The 17052-nt window shown below is 36.1% G+C and overlaps 1 pseudogene; it reads right to left on the bottom strand.

Moving 5' to 3' along the window:
* Positions 1–407: 407 nt before the first annotated feature.
* The window catches only part of LOC146542327 (uncharacterized), a 203642-nt pseudogene continuing 186997 nt past the window's right edge, over positions 408–17052 (bottom strand).

The raw sequence follows: 17052 nt of genomic DNA, 5'->3' as shown, positions 1-17052 counted from the left end.
TTCCAATCTGAGCAATTATATGATTCTAAACAAAATGGAGAAAGTCACATGGTTCTCCCAGGCTTTGTAAAGATCACAGAATCATAGAATCACAGAATCACAAAATTGTAGGAGCTGAAAGGGACCTCCAGAGATCACCAAATCCAGCTACGCTGCAAAGCAGTCCCTCTAAAGCAGGCTGCACAGATAGGGCATTCAGGAAGGTCTTGAATATCTGCAGAGAAGGAGAATCCATAACTGTTGTCCCCATTTTCGAGGACCAGTCCACCGGGGGCTAGCTATCTCCCCTTACTAGGACCATTGCAACACAGACACCAATATGAGGATGTAGCAAATGGCATTTATTGCAACGAAACATTGAGTTATATATCCTACGTGCCTTGTCTACACCCCTTCTACGTCCTTCAAGCGTGTGTCATGATTTGTGTAACAGAGGTCCTATCGCATCACATCTCGATACCCCGTTAACACCTACAGAGCAGGGGAGGTCCTGACCGTCACATCCCGATGACTCATTAACGCCTACTACAATATCTCCCCCTCCCCATGCTCGGTAAAGCCTTGCTCCGTCACAGCGCGTTATTCACTTGCCACCTAATAGCTCTAGCGTAGGTTATACAGAAGGTGATACACTACATTCTTAGGTAATTCAAGCCGGGCTACTCATCTTAGCATATGCCAGACCTTCACATATAATATAATTACAAGCGCCAAACATATCAATGGATATATAGGATTAATAAGATCACGACCGGATGCAGTATGGAATTTAATACCCCTCTCGCTGTTGGTGACCATCCAAGAAGCATCTCCCACCAATGGAATTCTCTGTCTTTCTTCACCCTTTCTAGGACACAAAGTATCTCTCCCGCATCATGGTGAACAGTGATCAAGGTTTTCCGTCCATTGTCTCAAACACGTTTTAACTGCTGGTACAGATCATCACATTGCAACGGTTTCCTTACCAAAGCAAGGTTCATTCCAATTGGGGCTGATAATACATCTTGAATCAGCGTGTAATTAGACTGCAGGAACTGATGTGATATAACCGGAACAGGTCATCAATAAAGCAGGCCCTAGTACCAATCCCTCAGGATGACACTCATGAGCAGCTGGATTTAGTTCCATTCACTACCACTCTCTGGGCCAAACTCTACAATCAGTTCTTTACCCAACAAAGAGTGTACCTGTCCAAGGCACAGGCTGCCAGCTTTTCCAAGAGAATACTGTGGGAGACAGTGTCAAAGGCTTTGTTGAAGTCTAGATAGATTATGCTAACATCATTTCCCTCACCCAGCAGGTCATAAAAGGAGATCAGGTTGGTCAAGCAGAACGTGCCTTTCATAAACAGGGTGGGCCTGAGCCTCTCATTGTCCCACACATGCCTTGTGATCTCCTTCAAGATGATCTGCTACATAAGCTTTCCTGATACCGAGGTCAAGGTGACAGCCCTGTTCCACACATACTCCTTATGACCCTTCTTGTAGATGGGATTCACATTGGCAAGCCTCCCACCCTCTGGCTTGACCAGGTTCTTGTTGATCATGAACACTGATACATGGTGCAAATATGGCTTGGCAATAACCTCTGCCAACTCCCTCAGCATCTTTTGGTGGATTCTATCTGTCCCCATGGACTTGTAATAGTCTAGGTGAAGTAGTAGGTCTCTGTTTTCATCTGAATCGTAGGAGTTTATTCTGCTTCCCAACCCAGACTTCCAGATCAGGAGGGAGAATGCCCCAGGGATGACTGATCTGACTTTTAAAGACAGATGTAAAGAAGGCATTGAGAACCTCAGCCTTTTCCTTATTCTCAGTCTTACAGGTAACTCAAAAGAGAAATCTCCCATATTTTAATCAAATAGGTCACAAGGTCAGAGTTCTGACCACAGTAGAATAGATCTGCTTCTTCTCTATTTCTGGTTAGTATTCCCTTCTGGACTTGTAAAACTTAGAATAAGTGAAACTGAGAAACTAATATGCTCCTGGGAGCTAGCTTAGTTTAGCCAGCTTAAATGAAACATTAAAAGTACATATTAGCTTTAAAAAAAATAATAAAAGTAAATCAATTCTAAAATCTTGGAGATAGTTTTGAGACAGCTGTCTTGCAACAAATCTGTCATGGAGTTAACTAGATAGATCTATGCCTGTGACAGGGGAGCAGTAGGCCGGGGGCCCCCCGGCCCCCAGAAATGGGAAGGAAAAAGAAAAAGGGGTAGGGAGAGGGAAGTTGGGCTCAAGGAAAAGAAAAAAAAAAGAACAGAAGCAACAATCTAAGGAGGAAAACTTATTTTACTAACTATGATATCAGAATGCAAGATAATACAATATAATACAATCTAATTGAAATTAAGACTAATAAATCAAAATAAAATAGGAGAGAGAGAGAGTTTTCTGAAACCAAAAAGCCTACTTTGAACTGAAGGCACACAGCTTGGGAGCACAACCCCACCCTCTTCCAGGAGCTGCAAGAGAGAGAGAGCAAGATCCCGTGACTTCCTTCGTGCCGTAACTTATCATGTTCGCCTCACATGAGAAAGGTCCCTTGGGATATGTAGTTCTTCTTCTCTTCTGAGAGCCAGGTATCCAGAAAGTTGTCAGTCCACAGAACTGGAGTATTAACTCTTTAATTACCCATGCGCTACATGATGTGGAATACAGAAAACCAATAATCACAAAACCATGACAAAACCCCTCCCTAGTCATGATTAAGAAAAGATTTTAAGACAGCTGCCTTACAACAAATTCCCTCCTTAGTCATGATTAAGAAAAGGACAAATCATGAAACAGGTCTAGGAAATTTTAAGTTTCCTCAATATACCAAAGTTTTCTGAAAACAAAAATGGATTTATTTGGCTGAGTGGAGATTAACTTGGACCAAAGTTCTGAGGGTTCGAACTGAAAAATAGAAAACAATTGTAGCACTCACTTTACCATAGCCAATTATAACAAACAAACAAAAACAACAACAAAAACAACAACAAACAAAAAAAATACACTAAGGATTAAAAAAGACTTCTGGTTCAAAATTTTCTCATCAGAATAGTTAGTAACTGTTAAAGCCATTCTGAGTGGGAGGAGTAAGGCAGCCACTGAGGATTCTACTCAAACTTAGTGAGATCTCTGGTACTTTGACTCTTGCTCGCTATTACTCACAGATTATTTTGTATGCTTACTTGTTAGAGGAGTTGTGAAAGGATTCTAAATGCAGTGCCTCAACTTTGATGTGGACAGTTGATATTAAGATTCTAGAAGTGATAATGAATTGTTTAGAATTTAGCATTTGAGGAGGAGAGAGAGAAGAGTAAGTTAGAATTAATAATTCCCTGACTCTCATAATATCTAAAGAGAAAAAATTTACAAAATAGTTGATGCGTATTATAGCACATGGAGAAGCTAATACTTCTTAGATGGATAGTCTTACATATTTCTTTATCAAAGCAGCTGCCATCAGATAGCCTTATGTTTTGTATGTTTATGTAAAGTATGGCACCTGAGAAAGGAAAATTCTGGACATCCCACTCACTAGATTAGGCTGTCCAGAAATCTATCCAATCTCATAGTGAATACCCCCAGGGATGGCACATTTACAGCTCTTCTGGGCAACCTCTTCCAGTGCCTCATCACTCTGAGTAAATCATTTTTACATGACATCTAATCTAAATTTCCCCTCTTTTAGTTTAAAGCCATCTCTCCTTGTCTTATCACTATCACATGGTATAAAATATCTGTCCCTCTCCTGCTTGTAAGCTCCCTTCAAATTCTGAAAAGCCACAATGAGGTCTTCCTGGAACATTCTCCAAGCTGAACAAGCCCAGCTAAACATTTACACAAGCTTCATAAATTTATATGAAAAATGTGTACTAAGATATTCTTGAAATCCTGTATAAATTATTTCAGAGGATAGACTAGAATGTATAGAAAGCCTATGAATAGCAATTATCCTTTTTAAAATTAAAGTCTTGTGTTTAACCAGAGAAATTTAAAAACAGCTGTTTTGCATTTATATCGTTTTCCAGTTTATGAACTCTCTTGCTTTTCCAGATACCAATGAAAAAACATATTTTTCATTGAGTTAGGAATGTAAAACTTTTTAAGAGAGAGAGAAGGAGACAGACCATTGTGTCCATTGGGTACATAAATACAAACACCTCCTATTTAAAGGCAAAACAGCGCTACATATATTCCACTTTCTCTGATGCTGTTCTATTAATAATTTTTCCTTATTCCTCCTTATTCCTCAATACTGAACATTTAAGAAGGCATTTTTAATGAAATAGATATATATATATATATTCTCTTAATTGTCTGAAGAGCTTAATTTATCATTCACTAGGTCTAGGCAACGCAAACAAAAAAGAAATAGTTTTCCTAATACTCTCCTTAATGCAGTTTATCTAATTAGTGACACTTTATGTGGGTAAGAGTCTCTAGTCCACAGGAGAAGAAAATAACTATCCATCAAATGCAAAGACAGACTATATTCCTAACTGTTATTAGGAGAACCTTTTGTCACTGCTTACATATTTCCCTTTTTCCATCAGTGTAACTAGGGAAAAAAAGAAACAGAGATAGGCTCAATTGTGATGTTAATTGAGGATACTCTTACCAGAGACTGCAACTACGGGGATGGAACTAGGTCTGTACATATCAGCACTTTTTCTAACAGAGCATGCCATATCATATGATCATATTTTTTTTTAGGTGGGAAGTAAAACATTTTTACAGTAAAATCAGAGTAAATCATTACTTTGTTGTCTATAGGTTGCAGAAAAACATATTACCTTTAAAGTTATATTTTTGACCAAAGTTTTCTAATATGGAGCATATATTAAGGGCAATAAAAAACAACGGTACATATGAAAGACAGGAAGCATAGGGGAAAAGCATACTGCCACCCAATTAGACAATCTGATGGAGATAATCTGTTTTTATGATATCATGATTGATGAGAAGATTTCACAAAGGCTAGTTTGACTGTAGTCTCTGGTCAGAGAAACACCAGATGTAATGTGGAATTCAGCAGGAGAAACATCCCTCAGTAAATTACTTCATGAATGAAATATCATGGAATTTGTTTTGTCCTTTCCTTGCCCAATTTGTCAGACAATTAATCCAAGTAAAAACATCGAAGACAGCTCTTCAAAAATATTTATACTTATTTTTAATCCAATTAATTGTAATAGATGTAACAAAAATAAATTTCATTTCAAAATTCAGCTGTGTTTTGAAATAATAGTAAAAAAAAAAAAAAAGTGTTTAGTTAAATTCTTGATTTAAGGCCAGGCATATTGTGGTTTAATACATTATAGTAATCTCCATCAAAAGTTTTCAATTTAAATCATTAAGAATGAGGATATGAAATGGTCAAAAGAGCATGATAAAAGCAAATAACCATAAAAGTTGACATGTAAAAGCCTGTCTGTCTACGGAAAAAAATGGTAAATCTACCTGTATTGTGACAATGAGGTTTATGTTTGTATATGCTCCACTGTACAATGTTAGCAAAAGAAGACATAAGTCCAACAATTTTTAACATTCTTTTGGAATGCAATACAAGCTCTCAAACATTAAGATAAATAAGAAAAAAAAAAAAAAAAAACAGAAAAGGAATAGTAATTTGGCATATAAACAATATGTGAAAAAATATTTTAGGAAAACTAACAATCTATCCAAACTTATTGCCTAATATTCTTGGTTTATTTCCTCTCCAGCTGAACGTAACCTTAGTTACTTTGGTTATTAATCACATCATGCAATGAATATGATGCTAAAATATTCTAATTGTCCCATATTTTGTTGAATAAAAGAAATGAGCTGTTTAATTTTCCATAGAACAATTGAAATAAGTGTCATCTAAATGTAAGGTACAATTAAATAAGACATAAAGAACTGAAGCATCATTTAGGGCCTTAAAACTCTGTTCAGTTTCATCCCACTCAGTGGGTTGCAAGACAGGTGAGTCTTTTTTTGTTTTTTCTGAGTGAGGGATTTCTCCATTTAAGGGGAAATTGCAAGAGTAAGGTTACCATGACTCAGCCATTTTAACAACCCAGGGAACATAAGATTAAACAATCAATTTATTCAATATAATATCCTCAATATTGTACAACATTGAGAGCTCCGTCATACCTCAACTTGACCAAATCTGGTAACAGTAAAAACCAGTAAAAACAGCAAAACCAGGCAAATTCAGTAACAGGGAATTTCACACAAAACAAGAGTTGGTGTATCTAATTGGTGCTATCCATCTTGCTAATCTCCATGAAATAGAGAAAGAGAGAGAATCAGGAAAACAAGAAAAGCAGAAATAGTGTACGTGCATAGTATAATAGACTATATATATAAGTTCTCACCTGGAGATTGTATCTTCAGTTCTTTGGTCCAAGGGTGGAAGTTCGATCAAGTTGCAAGCTCACTTTCATATAGTTTAGTGTGTCCAAGACAGCCACTAGGGTAGTAACTTGCTTTCATCTGCACTTTGGTGTTCTAGAATATCCAGTAGTCTTCAGCAATGATCTCTGGTGATCAACCAGGAGGAGTGCCTGATCTTCATATAACTTTGTCCCTATCCCTGCTCTGTTGGAGTTATGTGAGCTGGCCCCAGCCTTCAATAAAGCCTGGTAAGTACAGCCCCTCCACCACTGTAAAGCCTGGGTTGCGTTGTTTGGATACAAGTTTCTCTGTAAGTTCTACACAGGCATCCTTCAAAATGTCTTTGACACTCATTAACTATGGTAAATGAAGTCACTATGATATGAGCTGTTATGTTCTTCAGTACTTTAATACAGAAATTTCCGAATTTGTTCCAGTGAATCTTGCTCTGATTCTAGCCTTGTCATCATGGTACTATTTCCAGGCCCACTAGTACTGTTTTGAGAACATGAGTTTTTATTTTGCAATGTGCTGATGATATTACCAGAAATTTATTTTAACATGAACTTGGAGAACAATAGAAGTTTGTTTCAGTAGAAAAAGCTAGGTTAGGCAGGACTGGAATAGGTTTTTCTTTCTTTTTCTCTCATAATCTTCCCTTCTACTCCTTTCTCCCAAATTCTATTAACTTGAGAATTTTAGCTGAATTAGTAAGTTATCATATTATTTGATTTTATAACCTACATTTTGATCATCATTTAAATTTTAAAAATAAAAAATATCAAACCAACACCAAGCCAATGCCATTTTGAAATAAAGAATAGAAATATTACTTTTGTAAATTATCAAATAAAAAATTAAGGAGCTTCCAAAATGTATTTAATCTTCAAAATTTGTTAAAATGTTTGATTTTTAATTAGAGCCTTTCTGGTCTTTCATTCATGAACCTTTAAACTATCATTTTTGAGGGCAAAATCACTACTTGTTAAAGCAGTACTACTTACTCCTACTGTGATATTATTTACTTTTAATGTGATCAAATATCATTTTATTGTGCCTGTTTTGTTTTTACTTCTTCAAACTCACCTCAGCCTCAAAAAGATGCTTTCATAAATCATAATCTATAATTTAATCATACTTAAATCATAGTAGATAAAGAAGGTTTTACCTTTTTCTGTCTCTACTATCTGAAACATAATCCATTGCTTAGTTTGAGGCTAGCCTAGACAAGGTCTCAAGTACAACAAGAAACCTTAGATAATGCCGCATGTAAGATGATATGGCCTGACAAGAAAACAAGATACTTTTCTATGGTCATTCAATTTTAAGAATGTTCCTTTTCAGCTGTGTTGACAGTGTCTCAGCTGACACAGGCTCTAGGATTTGTCACCAGAATTTCTGCATTTGGCAAACAAATCTGAAGATTCCTCTTCTAGTTTAAAAAATGGTTTCAGTATTCATTCTTGTTTGTTGTGAAGTTTTGTGGTATGATACATATAGAAGGAATAGTGTTTAAATTCCCAATGTCATAGACTTTCTTTTTGATAATCTTCCTTCTTACTCATATGACTTGCCGATCTTTTATTTTAGAAAGTTTATGTATTTATTAGGACTAAAAGTATTTCGAGATGAAATTCATTGTAACCCCAAGGTTGTATATCACATTCTCTGCTAATAAGCCTGTAAAAAAACAAATGGGAAAATAAAATATCAAGTACTAGGTTGTTTTGGAAAGTCTTTTTTTTTTTTTTTTTTCTTTTTTCTTTTTTCCCTTTCATGCATGAAAGTGTTCACAGAATAGAAGTCATTGGAAACTATTCTATGGAAATGTACATTATTAAGTTAAAAGAGAGAACTATGAAAGGGCATCATAGATCAAAGACGATCTTGCTGAGTACATTTGCTGTTACCACATTCTGACATTCAGGATAAATAAGAGCAGGACAAGATTATTCACCATCACTATAATATTAGCAAAGTGCTTGATCACTATGCACAAATCTAAATAACTTTTAATACACAGTATCAAATAATCTAATATGAAAAGATTTGATCAAGTCTTCTTGTTGATTATTGACAACCTGAATATGCACTTCTAGAATAAAAGATCCTATTTTTGAAGATACTTTCTAGCAGAATGTAAACTGCACTGAATTCCACTGTAGTGATATTATGTTTAACAGAAAAAGAAAAACGTAATCCACTAAAATAAATAAAACCACAAAAGAAGAAAAAAAAGATGCATAATGTAAGATGAGAAAAGAGAACAAAAACACAAGAATAATAGATTTGTAAGCCTCATGATAATTGACCTTTCTGATGTGGTAAAGCATAAATTGTTTTAATGCATGAAAGAATAAAGAATCACAGCATATTTCAAAACAATCCCTGCTAGCACAATTTAAGGTTAAGTAGAATAAGGAAATCATCACCAAGATGGTGGCAATATGTTTATTTTATGTCTTTAATAGTGCAACTTTTGCATAGGATTTAGGAGCCCCTGAAATCCCAAACGAAATATATTTTGATAACAAAACAGAAAGGCTAGTTTGTGAAATACTGTATAGCACATGCATTAATACCAAACAAACAATTTTAGTTTTCTAAAAATGAACAGAATAATACAAAAATCACAGACTGTAAAACAATTGTGAAATTCTGTATTTCTCTACTCATTCCATGCTATCCTAGGAAAAGATTAGTTGAATACAGTCTGAACAGGTTTTTATACTGTGTGTATATATTTATATGTACTTTTTTTTTTTTTAATTTAATTGATAAATAACAACAAAAACCTCCTGAAGCATAAATGGAAGACTGTCAATGAGGGCTGTATTTTTACCATTCCTCCAGATAGGAGGAAAAACAGTTCCTTGTGATTTAAATGTAGCAAAACTCCTGCAGTAGAAAATCACATGAAGTTCAGAGCTTAAGAGTGATCTTCCAGGACGCATGTGAATCACATTCCAAGTGAGGACAGAACGTTTTTATCAAAGTTTGAATTAGACTTATCCAAAATTGTTCCAGCTACTCTGACACAGACATTTTGCTGGAAAAAAAAAAAAAAAAAAAAAAGCATATTTTCTCAGGAAACTTTTCAGACATGTTGGTTGAAAATACGTAGCTTTCTATGAAATGTTTTATTTGCAATCTCTTAATATTTACTTATCTTAATTTTTCTTATGAATTCAGAAAAAAACATGAGACATTACTTTTGGAGCAATCTTCATTAAATATACAGTATCATTAATATATAAGTAACAAAATATTTTAATTTTTAACATTTTTCTAAAAACATTAAAAAAAAAAAAGGATGAGGAACAAAAAACATAAATCTAGTGGGATACATCACATTATGTTTGTGAATTTAATGCATCATACTGGCTCAGTGGCAGTGGTTGCAGTTCTCAGTGATGTTCCAAGGCATTCATCAGAGATTTTTATGAAATTTTATTCTTCCTGTACTTCATACTTCACAACTGTCCACAAATGTGCATGCTGCCAAAAAGTGATTACATGATTAAGAAGTGACTGTGAAGTGAGGTTAATTTTTTTTTCCTCTGGTAAGGGAGGTCTTATGAAATTTTGGTAAATAGACATGATCAGATTTTTTAGTTGAATATCTGATTGCAACTCCATACATTTCATTCAGAAAATTGCAGGTAGTGTATTTATTTCAACTGAAAATGGTGTCAAAAACATAAATTGATGATTATTTATTTATTTATTTATTTATTTAATCTTGAAACCTGTTCTAAAGCTTCTTTATCAAAATGTAAAGCATGGCTGTGTATTCTTCATTGTCCGGAGCAATGTGTTTAGTCAGTGTATCAAAATGCATAAAATTATTTGCTACTACTTCAATGAATTCTGCGCAGCATTGCCCTCACCATGTCTAGTTTTCAGTTGACAAAGTGTTAATGGTGCTCTGACAGTTTGGTTGTTGCTGAGCAATGGATGCATGCCCAGGTAGTGGTGAAGAGCTACCATCTTTATAATATGGAGTAGGGGACAGCCTACATTGCCAGTTGTGCTGGGATGCATGCATCCCATGGGTCACTATTTGGATACACCTGGATTATACCTTTCAGATACGGAGAAGGAGGTATGGAGAACCCATATTTCTATGATTCTATTAAACAGGAGGGGGAACAACTGTTTACGAGGGAGATGACAGAACAAGGGAGAATGCTTTTAAACTAACACTGGGGAGATGTAGGTTAGATATTAGGAGGAAGTTTTCCACTCACAGGGTGATGATACTCTGGAGCAGGTTGCCCAGAGAGGTTGTGGATGCCGCATCCCCAGAGGCATTCAAAGACAGGCTGGATGTGGCTCTGAGTAGCTTGGTCTACTGGTTGGCAACTCTGCCTCCACAGCAGGTGGGTTGAAACTAGATGATTGTTATGGTCCTTTCAAGGCAGGGCATTGTATTGGGTCTTTTTTTTTCTTGAAGCATTTGAGAACATGGAAAGACCCACACTGGAGCAGAGAAAACAGTGTGAGGGCTTCTAAGAAACCATCACGAATCAACCACAACCCCCTGTGAATTCTCTGTCTTCTCTTTGCCACTCAACAATAGTGGAGCAGCTAAAATATTCAAGAATTATGAAGTAAAGTTGCACCTGTGAAAAGATGAGACCAGTTTGGGGGTAGGTATTAGTTTTGTCTTTGTTTCTCATCATCATACTTTATTTTAGTTGGCAATAAATTATTAATTTTTTTAAAAACTGAAATTGAATCTGTTTTTGCTGTTATAGTACTTGGTACATCTCTTTATCCAAAAGAGATCTCCATTTTATTTTCTTTCTCTAGTTCTGCTGGGGAGACAGAGTGAGAGAGTATTTTTGTCTATATCTGCCAACCATCCAAGGAAAATCTACTAAAATGGTGTTGCATGCATTTTACAGAAGAAACATACAGACAAACAAATAAATGAAGAAACGTAACAAAAAGTAGGAGCTTTACAGAAGAACTTGCTTCAAGGTTCAGACAAAGACACCATATAAGTGCAAATAAATTTGGAATGAAAATAAAAATGATCACTGAATGGGAAATGAAACTGATGAGTTTTGAGCATTCATAGATGACATAAATTTGTTTCTTATAGGTTTATAGGTCTAACCAAGAAAATTCAAAGCCATAGATACAATAGCTACAATAGTGGAGCTATTAACAATATTAATTACATTTGGAAAAGTAGAAAAGTACAGTTTTTTAAGTTGAATCTAAGTTTTGGAAGAAATCTGTGAGTATTTATTTTACCTGACCTGGACTGTCATTGAAGAACAACAGGAATCTTCATTCTCGTCTGTTTAAAAAAACAGTCAGTTTTAAACTTAGGAACTGTTTTTTGTTTGTTTGCTTGTTTCTTTGTTTGTTCATTTATGTTGTTGGTTTTGTGTGTGGGGTTTTTGTTTTCTGTTTTTTGCTTCCATGCAAAAATATGAAAAGGGAAAAAAAAGATCCAATAGTGATGTTTATTACCACTGTATACCCATCACACATCTCCAAGTAGTAGTAGTTCACTAATAGTTCATTTTTGTCTGGAAATTCAGATCTGCTGAATGGAAAAATACTTCCTAACCCATACCTATACATTTATCTTTTTCATTCTTGTACATTAACGGAAAACAAATAAAAAAAAGTCAGCTTGAGTTTATGCTATTTTGACAGAGCTCATGCATTCTCTAGGTATGAACTCGAATTTGGAGTCCTGAACATGTATTCAAAGCCTTTTCTGAGAAAAAAACAGAGTCTAGTCTCCGGATAGAGTAATAATATCGAATGCTTTTGGAAGTTGCTACCTGTGATCCCCACTGCTGTCATGGACTGGACACCTTTCCCTGACTAGTGTGACTAAATCCAGAAAGTAATTTTGGATGGAGTTAGTTTCTGTGACAGACAAAACAGACTTTACAGTAGGCAAATTGAATTTCTCTGGTTCAGTGACCATTTTGGCATTGATCCTCTCAAGATTTTCACATTATCGGGGGCTGATATGTTTTCTTGTAAAGAGCTGAGGGCAGCATAACTGATTCCTTGTCTGCTGTCTTTAAAAAGAGTAATTCTATCTACATCTACTGAGTCACTTACACATGTATCAATAAACATGCACTCAAGAAAAACAAAATGGAAATATCTACATAAAATGCTTTTTATTGTTGTTGTTCTACAGAAGCTTTATTTTACATAGCCTGGAAATTCACAGTGAACTTCTTGGAGAGAGTCAGCATTTGTACCTAGCATTACAAAATGCAGTTTGTTTGTAATTGAGTGAAATGGCAGAAATGTTTACTTATGAATTATGAATGGTGCACTGGCAATATGCGCTTTGATTCAGTTATGTTAGAGGCCATTACCAGTAATATCATGGAAGGAAACACAAGAACCTTCATGTTTAAATTGCCACTGCCACATAGTTTTGCATTTTGGATCCACTGGACTTCTCCTTTTTATTTTTATTTTTTGTTTGGTTGGTTTTTGTTCTTCTCCTGTGCGTGTGTGTATGTGTGGTAGTGCTGCTGATGTGGAGTTTTTGCTTGTATTTTTTTTTTTTTCCTTGAGTCTGTTTTTATTCTTGCCCGGGACAAGGAAAATTGAAACATTCTTGTCACTTCATGCTTATATTTTATTCAAGGTTTTATTTTCCTTATAGTAAGGAAATTAATGAATGAACATCACAGGGTATAAAAATGCAAAATATGTGAGTGAATAAGTATTTTTATTATTACAAACATAGAATCATAGAATCATAGAATTGCTCAGATTGGAAAAGACCATAATGATCACCAAGTCCAACTGCAACGTAACTATATTACACTAACTCTAACAGTCATCTGCTAAACCAGACACCTGAGCACCATGTCTAAAGGGTTTTTAAACACATTCAGGGATGATGACTCAACCACCTCCCTGGAGAGCCTATTCATGTGCTTAACACCCTTTTTGTATAGAAGTGTTTCCTGATATCCAACTTACACCTCTCCTGGCACAACTCGGGGCCATTTCCCCCCATCCTGTCACCTGTCATCAGTGAGAAGAGACCAACCCCACTCTTGCTGCAGACAGCTTTGAGGTATTTGAGGAGAGCAATACAGTCTCCCCTCAGCCCTCTCTTCCCCAGACTAAACAACCCCAGTTCCTTCAGTCTTTCCTCGTAGCGCATATTCTCCAAGCCCTTCCCAAGCCTCATTGCCCTTCTTTGGACCTGCTCCAGCACCTCAATGTCCTTTCTGTACTGAAGTGCCCAAAACTGAACACAGTACTTGAGGTGAAGCCTCATCAGTGTCGAGCACAGGGCAGGATGACTTCCCTAGTCCTGCTCACCACACCATTCTTGATACAAGCCAGGATGCCATTGGCCTTCTTGGCCACCTGGGCACACTGTTGGCTCATATTCAGCTGATTGTTCATCAGTACACCAAGGTTCCCTTCTGTCAGACAGTTTTCCACCCACTCCTCCCCAAGCCTGTAGGGTTGCCTGGAGTTGTTGTGATCAAAATGCAGAGCCCAACAATTGTCCCTATTGAAACTCATATAGTTTACCTTGGCCTATCAACCCAGTCTATCCAGGTCAACACTTCCCCCTCAATGTATTGTCAACTGCAAACTTACTGAGCGTGTACTCAATCCCCTCATCAAGACCATTAATAAAGTTGCTGAATAGAAGCAGACTCAGTATTGAGCCCTGGGGGACACCACTTGTGACTGGTCACCAACTGGATTTAGCTCCATTGACCACAACTCTTTGGGCCTGGCCATCCAGCCAGTGTTTCACCCAGCAGAGCATATTCCGATCCAAACCATGGGCAGCCAGCTACTCTATGAGGATGCTGTGGGGGACAGTGTCAAAGGCTTTACTGAAGTCCAGGTAGATCACATCACCAGCCTTACCTTCATCCACTATGCAGGTCACCTTGTCATAGAATGAAACCAGGTTTGTTGGACTGGATCTACCATTTGTAAACCCATGTTGACTGGACCTGATCCCCTGGTTAATTTTTAACTGATCCATGATGGCTCCCGAGATTATCCATTCCATGACCAAGGTGGGACAGATAGGTCTGTAGTTACCAGGATCACCTTTCTGGCCCTTTTAGAAGATGGGTGTCACATTTGCCAGTCTCCAGACTGCTGGGACATCCCTGGTTAGCCAGGACAGTCGAAGGATGATGGAAAGTGGCTTGGCAACCACATCCACCAACTCCCTCAGCACTCTAGGGTGCAATCCACGGACTGGTGAGTGTCCACCTTTCAAAGCAGATCCAAAACCATCTCATCATGGATTACACAGGGCCTATTCTGTTCCCCATCCCTATCTACCGGCACAAATGGGCTGTGTGCCCAGGGAGTAACTAGCCTTGCTGTTAAAGACTGAGGTAAAGAAGGCATTAAGTACCTCAGCCTTATCCTGTGATCACTGTGTTGCCCTCAGTGTCCAGCAAGGGTTGGAGATTTTCCCTAGCATTCCTCTTACTGTTGATGTATTTACAGAAATACATATTGTTGTCCTTCACCTTAGTAGCCAAGTTCATTTCTAATTTTCTCCCTGCACAGCTTCATTACGTACTTGTAATCATCCTACTTTGCTTGTCCACTCTTCTAAAGACTATAAACTTTCCATAGACAGTCATAAACATGACTTGACCATAGACAGTCAAGAATATCATCTTTTTCAAGTGATGTGGATGCCAAATGTTTTCATTGAATGCCTTCATAGCTGGTCCTGAGTCATCGTCACGAATATGTATATCTGATGAAGAAATACTCCAATGTACTTTTGAAAGACATTAAAAGGAAAGAGAGGAGGTCCAATACAATATGGAAAAATGCAAGTCCAACAGAAAGATGCATTTTTTGTTGCTTCTCACATTATTTAGAACTCCCCTGCTTCAAGTCATCATTGTACCAGCAATACCTCTTTGATCAAATGTCAAATAGAGCACTCTGAAGGGCTAGTTATTATGAGGGCCAGCAAAAAGCTACTTTTTCATTATTGTTTGGGGTTAAGATGCTATTTTATGAGGTGATGAAATAACCAGGAAAATCTAAAATATGTTAAAAACAAAATGAGACAAATGTTTCTGGAAGCAAAGAAAGCACAGGAATATTATCTCGGAAAGAATTACAGCTCCTGTCTGTCAGAAATCAACAAATGTGAGTTATTTGAAAGGGAAATATGTGCACTGACAAGTAAGCATGCATTTTAAATATGTTTAAAGAATATATATATCTTTTTTAAAAAAGGTCAAATTTTTATTTCAGAAATTCAGACTGTTTTTAGTATTTTAATTCTAAGCAATCAGAGAAAAAAATTACTATTCTATTTTAATTGCCAAATTAATTATATTAGACTGTTTAGGTTTAAAAAAAGAAGTTGCAATTGGAAATTTTCATTAACATGGATGGGATTTTTTGCATAATGCTACCTTAAATATACTGCCAGAACTTTATTCTTATGAAACACTTTTTGTCTTTAGTTTGCTTTTTGTGGTTATGTTTATCAAAACGGTAGCCTTCAAACCATCTTTCAATCATTCGTTTTACTCTCTTGTTGAACTGTAGCATTTTCCATTGCAGTCTGAAAGAATGAAAAGAGGTCTTCAGCAGAGAGGTTATTATGACATATAATTTGTAGTTAATACATAGTACATACTCCTTTCCCAATTCCCGTCAGTATTCTTTTTGATTTTATGAAGGCTTTAGATAAACGATACAGGCTAAGTAAATAGACTTTGATCTACAATCTATTTAATAATCTAATTCTCAAAATTGTCTGAGTCGGTTTATGTTATTTTTAATTAATATTTATGATCTACCTACATACATATAATAAGAGCTGTGAACTTATATTTTTTCATTTGATGTTGGTATGCGTCTAGGCAAGAATACTCAACGATCTACTTCCTTCTTCCAGCTTTCCTACTACCACTTGATTCAAAGATTAATTTGAAGTGCTAGCTATTTTTGTTTGATTCTTTGAGGTGAAACAGAAATGCAAATAGAATTTCAAATCCCATTAAATGTTTTAGTTACATATCAATATGATATTTCTTCTTTAATGTTAATAAAGAAACAAACAAATAAATATATAAAAATATTTAAGATACTTTGTTTTTAATTAGCTTATGAAAAATACAGCATCTATTTCTTTGATGCTATTATAGATGACTAGATATTATATTTTCCCTTCGATTAAATCTGAGTGAAATGAGTTCCAGTAAAAAAGAGAGGTGATATCTGAATAACTCCTTAGTTTGAATGCAAATATACAAAACACTGGATTTTTACATTGCACAAAACACTGTTTAAGAAAGATTAAAAACCTTACAGTCAGTTTAAATTTCTATCTGTATAGCATGACTACCAACAAAATTATTTATTTTCTTGTTATGGATGAGAGCATAGAAGTTTCCTTCTTGCTCATCTGCCTCCTATTTTTCTGCAACCTTGTTAATTTTTTTTCCTCTTTTTTTTTTTTTTTCTCCCCCCCCATCTCCTTGGGATGGACAACACAGAGAAAAGATAAAGATACGCAGGGAGAAAATTAGAAGTCATGCTTGAATTCAACCTGTCCAGTGTAGTAAAAGAGAACTAAAAATATATTAACAGGAAGACGAGGTCTATTTGGCCATTACTGGATGCAGCAGGGAACATGACAACTGAGGGAACTGAG

Source organism: Meleagris gallopavo, chromosome Z (assembly GCF_905368555.1).
Source record: "Meleagris gallopavo chromosome Z, MGAL_WU_HG_1.1, whole genome shotgun sequence".
NCBI lineage: Eukaryota > Metazoa > Chordata > Aves > Galliformes > Phasianidae > Meleagris > Meleagris gallopavo.
The sequence above is the reverse complement of the archived record's forward strand: the minus strand, read 5'-3'. Positions and strand labels throughout refer to the sequence as shown.